Raw genomic sequence first — 10,482 nt, 5'->3', positions numbered from 1 at the left:
TGGGTATTTAACTGCGGTTGCCAATTTCTGTTTTTTTTCAATATTTGCAAAAATTTACTACGTAGTAAGGAATTGCCGTATATTATTGATTTTTTTTTCATGTTTATGAGTTAGAAAGTGTGCCTTGATGGTTGGGCTAACACGTGCATGTCTTTTTTTTTTATCTGAGATGCCGTATATTAGAATGTTGGGCATTTTTCCGCGAGTGCCCCTTTTTATTTGTTTTGCATTTTTTTGCTTAGTCATGTTACCGTAAGGAATTGGCAAGTAGTGTCACAAAACTTATATTTTTATAGTGTTGGAAAGTGTTTCTAGATGATCTGGCTACCCATGCCTATTTTTTTTTTAGCCAGATATGGCGTATATATAAGTATGTGTTCGATTTTCCTGTGATTGCCATTTTTTCGTTTTTTCCCATTTCTTTCAAAATTACTACGTACTAAGGAACTATCACAGAGTAATTATTCATTTATATGTTTATTTGTCGGAAAATGTGCCTTGATGGTTTGCCTAGCACTTGGCTGAATTTTTTTTTTCTGAAATGCCGTATATTAGAATGGCCATTTTTCCACGAGTGCCCGTTTTTATTTGTTTTGCATTTTTTTGCTTAGTCATGCTACCGTAAGGAATTGGCAAGTAGTGTCACAAAACTTATAATTTTATAGTGTTGGAAAGTGTTTCTAGATGATCTGGCTACCCATGCCTATCTTCTTTTTTTAGCCAGATAGGGCGTATATATAGGTATGTGTTCGATTTTCCTGTGATTGCCATTTTTTCGTTTTTTCCCATTTCTTTCAAAATTACTACGTACTAAGGAATTATCACAGAGTAATTATTCATTTAGATGTTTATTTGTCGGAAAATGTGCCTTGATGGTTTGCCTAGCACGTGGCTGAATTTTTTTTTTCTGAAATGCCGTATATTAGAATGTTAGCCATTTTTCCGCGAGTGCCCCTTTTTATTTGTTTTGCATTTTTTTGCTTAGTCATGTTACCGTAAGGAATTGGCAAGTAGTGTCGCAAAACTTATATTTTTATAGTGTTGGAAAGTGTTTCTAGATTATCTGGCTACCCATGCCTATCTTTTTTTTAGCCAGATATGGCGTATATATAGGTATGTGTTCGATTTTCCGGTGATTGCTATTTTTTCGTTTTTTCCCAATTCTTTCAAAATTACTACGTACTAAGGAACTATCACAGAGTAATGATTCCTCTAGATGTTTATTTGTCGGAAAATTTTGTTTACTTTTTTTTTGATTGAATATCATCAAATTTTTTTAGCTAAAATATTATATTGTTTTACATTTTTTTTTTCGATTTTATTTCCCTTCAAAAAAATTTTTTTGGGTCAGAATTTTAATTTTATAGTCGTAAAATAATCGACAATTATCCAGCAACCCACCGTACAATTTTTATGCATATCCAATAATAATTAGATTAGTAAATAACACCTTGAAATTGACATACCCTTCCTACATTTCAAGTGGCAGATTAGGGAGTCTGAGTCAGTGTGGTTGGCGGCCATTTTGTGGACATATCCGAAGCGTAAGCTGCCCTATCTATATATATTCTTGTTCCCTATAGAATTTGTGATATTTTGGTATATTTTTACCTGCATAAATATCATATTATATATTAAATATATGTATTTTTTTACGAAATTTCTAAGTACTCAAAAAATTACCTTTAGATATGGCCCCTGATATAAATGTAATTTACAAAATAATGAAGATTTTTTTACATATTTCTGTTTTAGGATAACATATGTTTATTCACTAAAAAAATTAGCCACTTCCTATTTCATTTGGGTACCCAAAAAAATTCATGAAATTTGGACAAATTTTTTTGGCCAAAAAAAGTTACCCTTTTTTTCTCATTTCAGATCTTCACCTCCATGGGTCTGACTTCATCCAAAATACATCAAGATGTGTCCTAAACATTCAAGAATCAATTCCTAAAAGGATTTGTGTATATATATGTATAAACTTTTTTTTTATGAATTTTTATGTCAGGTCTTTTTTTTCTACTTAATTTTTTAAAATATTTATAATAAATAGTTTTTCTGCAGATGAGTAGTATTTATCTTTACAGTTGTTTTAAGCATTCATTGAAGTTTTTTTTGGCAAAAGAAAAAAGGAGGTTACTGCAAAAACTGATTTTTCAAGAATTTTTTTTGGCGTCGGGGTCGTTCGCGTCCGAGTATACCCTTAAAGGGGTGTCCGAGGAGCGTACCTATCCAGGGTTAAAAGGTTATTGTGTCACACAGTCCACATCAATAGGTCACGAGCCAGAGCTTCTGCCTCGTCAGTTTTATTTTGCAAGTTGTATGATAACATTTCTGCAAGGCTTAATGTTGGTGCAAGCGAACTCTCTGTATTAAAACGAAAATAATGTCTATTCATTCCATTTAATGAAGCAGCGAACCTTGATAGGTCGCTTTTTAAGCTTGTGACGTCATCCTCTGGGAGGAGAATCCCTTGCATATTTACTTCTATAATCATATTGCATGCTGTAATGAAATTGTCTTCTGTTCTCTCTACAATAGTACCATATTTAAAATCTTTTATTGTAGTTTTAGGGCTCTTCCCATACGAAAAAAATGTCTGAACGAACAATATCACTCCTAACAATAAAGGCTTCATTTTGGAAACCTGCAATGAGAAAAATATTTGTAATCACTCCTTTTGTAAAAAAAAATGTTTACACACAAATATGATACAAGTTTCATAAATACAGGAATTTCCCTCAATTCGTTCTCTCTTATTTTAATTTCTTATGTGAGCCAATGGTACAATTCTCTCATCAGTGGGTTGGGATACGTTTTTAACTCCAAATCTTTTGGCCGTTAATGTTTCTAAAATGTTAAACGGGCCTTCAAACTTAGGTGTCAGTATGTAATTGAGTCCTTTGTGTATGTATACTTGTATGTATGCCTTATCACCCACGGTATATGTTTTAGTTGGCTTCGCTATTTTATCATGATTCCTTTTCATTATGATTTGTGATTCTTCTAGATTCTTTCGAAGGATATCATATGAACTCATGCTTGCATAAATAACATCCCTCAAACTATTTGATAAATTAGTTGTAGACGTTAATACATGGAAAGGCGTTCTAGCTGGGGTTCCGTACATTGCCTCGTGCGGCAACATTTTAATAGATACATGATATGAGTGAATTAGAGTACTTAGTACCACAGGTATGGCCATTCCCAGTTGGGGTCTGACCCCCCTAGTGTAACTCTTAATATGTTTAAAACCTTCCTATTCGCTCTTTCCACTAGCCCATTTGACTCTGGTGATAGATCAGTGTATTGATTTTCTTTATGCCAAGGAATTCACATAATGAGTTAAGGAAATGATTATTAAATTTTCCACCTGAGTCTGAGATTATCATGTGTGGAATTCCATGTTTACAAATGTAGCACTCGTAAAACTTCCTAGAGCATTCGATCGCGGTTTTAGTTTTAATGGCTATCAGTTCTGTATATCGAGTCAAAGCATCTATAATTACTAAGAGGTGCTTATTTCCTCTGTCTGGCTCGTAAAATCCTGTTAATAAGTCTAAATGTACTCTTTCAAAGTGTTGATTGGGCACAGGATAAGCTCCTAGGCTGACAGGTGTCTTCGTGTGCTCTTTGCTTTAATGACAAGTGCGACAATCAGCTCTGTGTTTTTTATATCTGTAAGCATCGTATGCCAATAAAACAATGATTTGACTTTCTGTGTGACATTATGGAGAACACCGGGTGGCCATGCAATGGATTTGCATGCAAACAATTTAGGACAGTGGGTATAGGTTAGATTGGTACCACTACCTGGTCGTTAGTCACCTGTGGCGTATTGCGCTTTTTCCTTGTCACGCATCTACACAGAATATTATTTTTGAATATATAATTCTGCTGTGTATACTTTATATATTCCTTTTCCTTAGAATTTCGGTTCAAAGGATTTATGATTTTTTCTAATTGCTGATCTTTTCTTTTCTCAGTCTGTATTAGTTCAGCGCTCCAGTCCAGACCTTCCTGTTCAGATAAAATTTTAACAATAGGCATGGATGTTGATATATCTATTAATTCATTTAATGGCTCTGTACAAGATGACAAGGGGTTGCGTGATAATGCATCAGCAATGATATTTGTTTTCCCAGGCAAATACCCGATCCTCGCGCCAAAGTCTTGTATGATCAAATGCCACCGAGCTCGTTTGGGGCTGTGACTAAAGCCTTTAAAGAAGTCGGTTAGGGGCTTATGATCATTAGGAACCTTAACGAGATAACCATACATTATAAACTTAAAATGCACTGGTGAATTAACAATAGCTAGCCCTTCCTTGCGTATTAGTACATATTTACTTTCGGAAGGTCTCAGTTTACGTGAATAAGAAGCTATCGGAAAAAACAGTTTGTCATATTGCTGAAGCAATACCCCACGCACTCCTAGGTCTGAGGCATCTGTTGCAATGAAGAATTCCTTACCGAAGTCAGGAAATTTTAAGATAGGAAAACTACACGGTTCATCTTTCAAGGTATCAAACGCCTGTTGATGCTGCTCAGACCATATGAAATCTACGCCCTTCTTCGTGATATCGGTTAGGGGAGCGGCTATTATTGAATAATTGCGTATAAACGCTTGTGATATCCACTGCACCCCCGAAATTGATGTATTCCCTTGACATTAGTAGGTATCGGAAAGTTACGGATAGCCGACACCTTATCGCGGACTACTTTATGACCTTGAATAAACACCATAAAACCTAAATAGACTAATTCTGTTTTGAAGAATTCACTCTTACTAATCTTTACCCTTAAATTATGCTGTCTTAGTCTCTGTAGCACTGGCTCCAGTTTACGTAAATGTTCTTCTAAGGTATTATAAAAGATTAGAAGGTAGTCCATATAAGCATGCAATATGTCCCCTAACAAGTCTCCAAACACTATGTTTATCATTCTAGTAAACGTTATGGGACCACAACGTAAACCAAAAGGCATATGGATAAATTCATAATGTCCCCTGGCTGTGCTGAAGGCAGTGTATGGGATATTATCTTCTTCTAATGGTATCTGGAAAAAGCCTTTAAGTAAGTTCAAACTGGTAAAATATCTGTTCTGACCTAGCAAAGATAAAATATCGTCAGTAAATGGCACTGGGAATCGATCAGGGAATGTTTCCTCATTTAAGTGACAGAAGTTTACACAGATACGCCATGTTCGATCTTTTTTCGGTGCAACTATTAATGGAAAATTATAAGGGCTGTTCGATATCCTAATGACTCCTTCTTCTAGCATTTTACTTTCTTCATCATTTGTCTCATTCTTAAATTTCATAAGGAGTCTTTACGTGGGTACATAGATAATTTTGTGCTTGTCTTTTAACCTTATTTGGTGTTTTATCCGTTTTACCTAAGGATCCATCCGTAGGGGAGAAAACATCATAATTTTTATTTAAAAGGCAAACAAAATTTCTGCTGAATTTTCTCTTCTTGAATGTCTTTATTGATTTTATTTTTTTATAGATTGTAAAAGGGATTCATCCACAACTGATTGAGCGTGATTGATTTCAGTGACAGTAGGAATGCGACTTTTATAAACTTCCACATCCAAGATATGTTGATTTTTTTTAATTACTAAAGTGGTATTTAAATGGTTACAGACCTTAAGATTACATTGTTGTTGTGATCCGACTGTATAAATAGCTTGTGTGACGGACAATCCGTTAGTTTTCAAAGTGTCGGAAAGGATTAATATTTCAGATCCCGGCAAAGTTTTCTATACTCGCTCTAATATATTCGAAGTTACGTTCGGTTTGATAGATTGCGTGCAAGATGATATTACGGGTGAACGAGAATTCTGTTGGGTCGCGTATATTATTTCTTTATTCATGAGACAAGTGATTGGTTCTTCAACGTACGTTACTTTTTTTTTTGTTGTCTCCTCTTTATCCAAAACTGATTTTAAAGTATTAAAAGACTTATAGAATTTTCCTTTGATATACACGCTTTGTTTGGCAGGGGCTAAGATAAAGTTTTGAGTGCCCATAGACGGGTATCCTATAATTACAGCTGGATACATATCAATGTTTTGTACAATGATAAAGGTATCGGCAAACGTGCGCTTACTGACCTTGTATTGAACATGAGTTACTCCTATTACATTTAACTCATTATTTTCTATACCCGAGAGCCTTACTCTGGACTTCTCTAAAGGGAAGATAAAAAGTAAAAAGTGATTTCCTCAAATCCATGATATTACGTGGACTACCAGAGTCCAAAAGTAATGTAAAGGATCGGTGTTCTAAATTTACAGCTTATAATATTGGTCGTAACTCATTTTGGCTTATTATTGCGTGAATTTGTTGCAAATCCTCGGGAAACTGCACTGATTTATTGGATTTGGCCATGTGTTTCATAGGAAAATCTATTGCCTCACAATGATCTGATAAATTATTAAATGGATTATTTGATACAAAAGAGGTTGATATGAATGACCAAACATCACTCTTTCCCCCATTTGAGTTAACTATGTGGTATTTGCTTTGCATTGCACATTCTGAAAATTCGTCTGACATTGTGAGTTCTGGCTAGACGGGCCAGGAGCAGAGTTATTTGAAGCATTATTATTATTATTTTTTTTTTTGAACTGCATTGTCGTTTGGCAGTTTCTCTTTATTAAACTAAGGATTTTTCTTTTTATTTCCAAAGGGACCTGTCTGGGTGTTTCTAGGATTCTGTTGTTGATTACGCAAGTTGAACTATTATGAATCGGACAAAATCGTGTCCTACAGTCTGCAATCAAGTGACCATGATGTTTGCAATTATAACACGTCATCCCTGCAGCTTGATTATTATCAACTAAGTTTACTTGTTGTGGCTTAGTTTCATTTTTTGCAAGGGATCGAGGTCAGTACACTTAGACATGTGTTTCTTTATCTGTTTATATACATCTAATTCTGTACTTTCGGACGTTAACTTTTTATCAAAAAACCGCACTAAAGCCTCAGTCAACATAATTGTCTTGCAAGTTAAATACATTAGTCGTAAGAAATATTTCACGGCGATGTTATCTCCTCTAACCCATGTGGAATTACCAAAAATATTCTGATATTCATTCAGCCTGTCAGCAATGAGAGCCGCCCATGCTATAACATTAGGCTGAGTCATGGAGGCTTGATTAAGTGTATTTCTCAATGTCAAAACTACATCTAAAGCTTCCTCACCACCATAGATTGCACCTAGCCTAACTTTGAAATCGTCCCATGTAACTGCCTCCTGGAAAGAAACTCCCCTAAGATACGCTCTTGCATCTCCTTTAGCAGTCTATAAAACTTTTAGCTTCTTGTAATTGTACAGATGGGTCTGTGATGCGTTTTGCGTTCAAATAAGCATCTACTGATGAGATCCATGACTTGACATTCTGAGGTAAGAACCCATTGACCCGACCTTGAAAAGTATGGGTAGCTGCTCTAGCACTCATTAAGGTTACCACGGGAGAGGGGTTACTGGGTCCAGGAGTCCCAGGTGCCGACATGTTTACTTTAACTTTTTTTCTATCACTACGATTCCTTGCGAGTCTATCAAAATCTCTATACCAATACCGACGTCCACTGCGTAAACGCATATGCACTATACAATAAAGATATGTTGCAGATTATAATAAAGTCCCCCAAAATTATGATATCAAGACAGTTAATGTGACAAAGATATTTCCCGAGAACTTCCAAATGAAAACGGAATTACCTCAAAGAGAAAAAATTATTTAGCCGACAAGAATTCGTATTTGAATATAGATTCCTTTAATGAAGGAAAATTAAGATTGCACATAACTCACCCAAGCAATAATGGACGATCGACTCGTGACAAAAAACAATTCACTGCATAAAACTGAATGAATAGGTTTAGTATATATGGGAGAAGATATGATGACGTCACGTCCTCTCTCTCTCTTGTTTTGCAAGTTTAGCTGGGTGATGACCTTCGACTTGATTTCTCGTCGGTATTCGATGAGTTCATTACGTCGGTAGACGTAGATACTTCGTCATAATTGTAGATTTATTACTGTTGTAAATGCTAATTATTACAGTTGTAACCGCTGATTGTTATTGTTGTAATCGCTGGTTGTTAGAGTTGTAATCGTTGGTTGTTATAGTTGTAATCGCTGCCATTAATTGTTAGTGTGAGAATGTTATACGCACACATCGTGGTTTATCTCATATATCTTCAATGTGATAAAGAATTATTAGACTTGTAGGTTACTTCTTAAAATAAGTCAAATTTTAAGTTAACTTTAAACAATTTATTGCAAGGATGGTTTGGTCGGATGACCATTCAGTATGAAAAGATGAATAGAACTGTCTTACAAAAGGCTTGCATCGATAACGTAGTATTAGTTATCTCAGCGTTTATTATAAATACACAGAAATATGATCACATAGCCTTATATCCTGAAGTCAGGTGATTCAGTTAGGCATCAAAAGGTCAACTGGTTCTCACGGGAGACTTGTGACATGTTTACAAGACATTAGATAATGTATACCTATGCAATGCTTTAGCTTAGTCTATTTTCACATCCTGTTATGGCTGGTGTCACACACTCCCAACTCTCCGATGATCCCTTGGGTCATAGGTTTATCAATGTATACATTGCATATATATATATATATATATATATATATATATATATATATATATATATATATATATATATATATATATATATATATATATATGTGTGTGTGTGTGTGTGTGTGTGTGTGTGTGTGTGTGTGTGTATGCGTAAAAGTCACAGGAAAACGTGATGCTCAGATACAGGAGAACCGCAAGGAGAATGAAAATACGAAATATAAGATTAAGTCCTAACTAGGTTCGTGATACTCCTTCAGAGGACTGATTGTTTAAGAGTGGTTTCTTTACATTTTATAGGGAAAGTAAACGTACGAACATACATATAAAGGCTTATAGAACAATGACACTCCCATACCTGCTACTTGGGCTGTTAAAAGGTGTTTTATTGGGTGGAGATCAAACCTCACTAGACACTTGCCAAAAAGGGTAATTTCTGGTGACCGGTAAATTCTTGTTTTGAATTTTGATTCAGTTTATTTATATGAATAAGGATAGAATTATCTATATAAATTCGTAAGCAATACTATATGTATACATAGAACACATCTATAGATAAATATATAAAGACATATACATACGTATACACACAGGCATTCATACAGACACATATACATACGTGTACACATGATGGTATACATATACAGAGACATACATAGACTTACATATAAATGTTATTACACATGATTAACATACACACACACATATATATATATATATATATATATATATATATATATATATATATATATATATATATGTGTGTGTATATATATATATATATATATATATATATATATATATATATATATATATATATATATATATATATATATATATATATATATATATATATATATATATATATATATATATATATATATATATATATATATATATATATGTGTGTGTATATATATATATATATATATATATATATATATATATATATATATATATATATATATATATTCATGCACATTTAACATTATAACTTTAAACATATAATTACCTATATATCAATACTTATATCTAGCATACCCCTATGCATACTAAATAAAATAATTGTACCCTTCAGTGAATGGTAGCTTAGGTCTATATAATAATTTAACAGTGACGTTAATTATTTGCAATACATTCAGTTCTACATTAAGGGGTTTAAGTTTTTTTTTTTCATATAGCTTACAAATATCTTTACATATAAAGGCATCTAGTTTATAGATTCCATGTCCAATATTCATTGTTGTTTTCAGAGGTTTCTTTAATGAAACTGGACTCTATGCTGTTCCTTTCCAATAAGTTATTTTAATGAACAAAATTCTTTGCGCATGACCAATTCATAGTGTGATTTTTATCTCTAACGTGGGCAAAGAGTACATTATTTTCTTGAGCATATCTGATACTTTTCTTTTGCTGTTCAATTTTCTTTTCTAGGGCTTTACCAGTTTGACCAAAATAGTATTTTTCACAAGCATTGTATGGAATACGATATACACGTCCATTGGTAATGTCAGGAGAATTCTTTATTTATTCTTTATTGTATTGTTACTCTTAAATGCTACATTTACACTGAAATTTTTCAAAAGTTGGGGAATTTCTTTAAAAGATTTACTACAAGGCAGTACAAGTAGATTTTGTTTATTATAGTTTTTCCTGTTATAATTACCGAAAAGGTCTTTTTTGCTGTTCTTAGTGCATCATCTAACACAATTTCAGGGTACTTCAGATTTTTACCTACTGCTCTAATCTATTCTTTATATGTAAATTATTTCTGTTTTGTAATTTATATATATATTATACATATTTTTTATAAAAAGTGTAATATTCCAATCACCAGTGTTTAATTCAGTATTCACTCGTACCGCTAT

The sequence above is a fragment of the Palaemon carinicauda genome, chromosome 10 (assembly GCF_036898095.1).
Source record: "Palaemon carinicauda isolate YSFRI2023 chromosome 10, ASM3689809v2, whole genome shotgun sequence".
Lineage (NCBI taxonomy): Eukaryota > Metazoa > Arthropoda > Malacostraca > Decapoda > Palaemonidae > Palaemon > Palaemon carinicauda.
The sequence above is the reverse complement of the archived record's forward strand: the minus strand, read 5'-3'. Positions refer to the sequence as shown.